Raw genomic sequence first — 4,193 nt, forward strand, 5'->3', positions numbered from 1 at the left:
TACATGAATGTACTTAATGCCCCGAACTGTGTATGTGAAAAATGGTTAAGATGGTAAATTTTGTATCTATTTTATACCATCCCCCCTAAAAAAAATTGTTTTTAAGAGTCAAGATCTCACTCTGCCTCCCAGGCTGGGGTGCAGTGGGGTGACCGAAGTTCACTGCGGCTTCGAACTCAGTCAGCTTCCCTGGCTCAAACGATCATCCCGCTTCAGCCTCCCGAGTAGCTGGGACTACAGACGGTGCCATCACGCCCAGCTCATTGTTGATTCCCCGGGCCCCTTGGTAGAGACGGGAATTCTGCTATATTGCCTAGGCTGGTGTCGAACTCGTGGAACAAAGGATCCTCCCTCCTCGGCCTGGGCGTGGGCTCGCAAAACGCTGGGATTCCCGGATTACAGGCGGGCGCGCCACGCCAGGAGCAAACACTTCCTGCTTTAAAAATTCAGTTTGTGATTGGCTGCCATTCAGCATTATGCTAATTAAGCATGCCTGTTTTTTTTTAAGCTTCTTAAAACAATTTTTTAAAATTCCGTTTCCACCTAAAACGTTAAAATTTGTCAAGTGATAATATTCGAGAAGATGTTGTTGCCAAACTATTTTTCTATTTGTTTCCTAATGGCATCGGAAATAGCGAAAGTATCTCGCCATTAGTTAAAAGTTGGCAGCAGATGTAGACCCCGCAGAGGCTGCGAGTGGGCTGTTAAGACTATACTTTCAGGGATCATTTCTATAGTTTGTTACTAGAGAAGTTTCTCTGAACGTGTAGAGCACCGAAAACCACGAGGAAGAGACGTAGCGTTTTCTCCTGAGCGTGAAGCGGGCGTTTGGTGTTGCTTCGCTGCAACTGCCATCAGCCATTGATGATCGTTCTTCTCTCCGCTTTGGAGAGTAAGAGGGAGAGAACGCGGTCTGAGTGGTTTTTCTTTTTTGCGTGGTTAGAACGACAGACTGTACAGCGACCGTTCCCCGGGTTGTCTGTGTGCTTGGCTGGCCTCCCGAGGCGAAAGGGAGTTGCTTCATTTCGTTTCACGAGCGTGTGCGTGTCGCCTCGGTGGTTTTTCAAGCTCAGTTTTGGTGGAGAGGGTTCTGCGGTACATCCTGTTGTTTAACACACTCCATTTTCTCGCTGTCTCTTGTGACGTCGTTTCCCGCTCGCCACTCCACCCCTAGACGGGGTCTCGGGGTCTCCTGTTATGTCTGCCGCCCAGGCAGGAGTGCAATGGCGCGATCTCGGCTCATAGCCAACGTCCGCCTCCCGGGCTCAAGGAATCCTCAGGCTAAGTCCTCCCAAGTAGCCACCCAGGCGCACGACACTCCAGGCTTTTTTTTTTCTTCTTCCTTTTTTTTGTAGAAACGTGGTGTCACCATGTTGTGCCATTTAACTCCAGCCTGCTTGAACCCCAGAGGCGGAGGCTGCAGTGAATCGAGATCGCGTCACTGCATTCCAGCCTGGGCAACAGAGCGAGACTCCGCCTCAAAAAAAAAAAAAAGTGCTAGGATTACAGGCATGAGCCAACGCGCGGCGTGGTGGGTCACGCCTGTAATCCTAGCACTTTGGAAGGCCAATTCCTTGCAGCTCACGAGCTTGAGACCAGCCTGGGCAATATGGGAAGACCCTGTCTCTAAAAAAATAAGACCGGGCACAGCGGTTCACTTTGGGAGGCCGAGGCGGGTAGATCACCTGAGGTCAGGAGTTCGAGACCAGCGTGAGTGACCAACATGGAAAAACCCTGTCTCTAATAAAACTATGAAATTAGCCGGGCGTGGTCGCGCATTCCTGTAATCCCAGTTACACACAAGGCTGAGGCAAGGGAATCGCACGGACCCGGAAGGCGGGATTGCGTGAGTCCAGATTGTGCCACTCCAGTTTGGACTGTTGGAACCACGTTCCTTAGGGTTTGAGAATCGGCGCGAGGAACCACCCGACACACAAATTTCAGCGGAAAGTTATTTACTGGTGCACCAGGGCCTCTCTGCCCTCCAAGAAGAAGTGAGGGAGAGAGAGAGCCCCGATTTGTGGTGTTACATCTCTTTTATAGCGTTTAGACTTTATTTGCATACAGGCTATTGGTTGGCCTTTTTTGTAACCTTGAGGCCAGGTGTCTTTTTTCTATTTGGCGACGCAAAGGGGTGGGAAAGGTACTAGCCCCGGGGAAGTCTGGGGAATGCAGTTTTCCTTGGCTGATGCAACCCTGGGTCTGGGTTGCAGCGATCGGGCCCCGCCACCTTTAGCATACCCGTTAAGTTTGGAATTTCCGGCTAGGGCAGGGCTTGTTTCACAATTCGGAGGGCGGGAAAGCAGTTTTACAGAAGCAGAACAAAAGCAGTTAATCATTTAGCAACAAATCTCACAACAGGCCTTGCAACAAACTTTGCCTGCGTCACGAACGAACAGAACCATTTTCGGGAAGGGCCTAAAATTTTACTTTTCAGGACAAGAGCAAAATTTCGTCTCAAAAAAATAAAATAGGCTGGGCGCGGCGCCTCACGCCTGCAATCCCAGCACGTTTGGAGGCCCAGGCGGGCGGAGCACCTGAGGTCAGACGTTGGAGACCAACAACATGAAGCAACTCCCTTTCGCCTCGGGAGGCCAGCCAAGCACACGGACAACCCGGGGAACGGTCGCTGTACAGTCTGTCGTTCTAACCACGCAAAAAAGAAAAACCACTCAGACCGCGTTCTCTCCCTCTTACTCTCCAAAGCGGAGAGAAGAACGATCATCAATGGCTGATGGCAGTTGCAGCGAAGCAACACCAAACGCCCGCTTCACGCTCAGGAGAAAACGCTACGTCTCTTCCTCGTGGTTTTCGGTGCTCTACACGTTCAGAGAAACTTCTCTAGTAACAAACTATAGAAATGATCCCTGAAAGTATAGTCTTAACAGCCCACTCGCAGCCTCTGCGGGGTCTACATCTGCTGCCAACTTTTAACTAATGGCGAGATACTTTCGCTATTTCCGATGCCATTAGGAAACAAATAGAAAAATAGTTTGGCAACAACATCTTCTCGAATATTATCACTTGACAAATTTTAACGTTTTAGGTGGAAACGGAATTTTAAAAAATTGTTTTAAGAAGCTTAAAAAAAACAGGCATGCTTAATTAGCATAATGCTGAATGGCAGCCAATCACAAACTGAATTTTTAAAGCAGGAAGTGTTTGCTCCTGGCGTGGCGCGCCCGCCTGTAATCCGGGAATCCCAGCGTTTTGCGAGCCCACGCCCAGGCCGAGGAGGGAGGATCCTTTGTTCCACGAGTTCGACACCAGCCTAGGCAATATAGCAGAATTCCCGTCTCTACCAAGGGGCCCGGGGAATCAACAATGAGCTGGGCGTGATGGCACCGTCTGTAGTCCCAGCTACTCGGGAGGCTGAAGCGGGATGATCGTTTGAGCCAGGGAAGCTGACTGAGTTCGAAGCCGCAGTGAACTTCGGTCACCCCACTGCACCCCAGCCTGGGAGGCAGAGTGAGATCTTGACTCTTAAAAACAATTTTTTTTAGGGGGGATGGTATAAAATAGATACAAAATTTACCATCTTAACCATTTTTCACATACACAGTTCGGGGCATTAAGTACATTCATGTAGCCATTGGTATGTAACCATCGCCATTATTTATCTCCAGAACTTTCTTGACATCCCAAACTGAAACTCGACCCATAAAACAAACTTCCCTTTCCTCCCTCTGCCCAGACCCTTGTAAGCACTATTCTACTTTCCGTCTCCATGAATTTGATTCTTGTAGGTACCTCTATAAGTGGAAACATGCAATATTGTCCTTTTGTATCTGGCTTATTTCACTTAGAATGATGTTTTCAAGGTTCATTCATGTTGTACCATGTTGCAGAATGTCACTCCTTTTTCAGGCTGGAGTGCAATGATGCATGACGTGACGGCTCACTGCAGCCTTGACCTCCAGGGCTCAGGTGATCCTCCCACGTCAGCCTCCTGAGTAGCTGGGATTACAGGCACATGCCATCATGCTCGGCTAATTTTTTGTGTTTTTTGTAGGGAGGGGGTTTCACCACATGGCCCAGGATGGTCTTGAACTCCTGGGCTCAAGGGATCCACCCGCCTAGGCCTCTCAAAGTGTGGGACTGCAGGCTTGAGCCACCATGCCCAGCGGTTTTTTTGTTTTTTGGTTTTTGGTTTTTTTTGAGACGGAGTCTCGCTCTGTCGCCCAGGTTGCAGT

At 49.3% G+C, this 4,193-nt stretch overlaps 2 non-coding genes across 2 annotated transcripts; one reads left to right on the forward strand and one right to left on the reverse strand.

Annotated features, from left to right (window-relative positions):
• Nucleotides 1-706: 706 nt before the first annotated feature.
• On the forward strand, nt 707-922 carry LOC119620396 (small nucleolar RNA U3). The gene has a single exon (XR_012089004.1). It is a non-coding gene; the product is annotated as a small nucleolar RNA U3 (small nucleolar RNA).
• A 1,745-nt stretch (nt 923-2,667) lies between these two features.
• Nucleotides 2,668-2,883, reverse strand: LOC119620379 (small nucleolar RNA U3). Its single transcript, XR_005236912.2, has one exon. It is a non-coding gene; the product is annotated as a small nucleolar RNA U3 (small nucleolar RNA).
• Nucleotides 2,884-4,193: the final 1,310 nt, after the last annotated feature.

Source organism: Chlorocebus sabaeus, chromosome 16, assembly GCF_047675955.1.
Source record: "Chlorocebus sabaeus isolate Y175 chromosome 16, mChlSab1.0.hap1, whole genome shotgun sequence".
Classification (NCBI taxonomy): domain Eukaryota; kingdom Metazoa; phylum Chordata; class Mammalia; order Primates; family Cercopithecidae; genus Chlorocebus; species Chlorocebus sabaeus.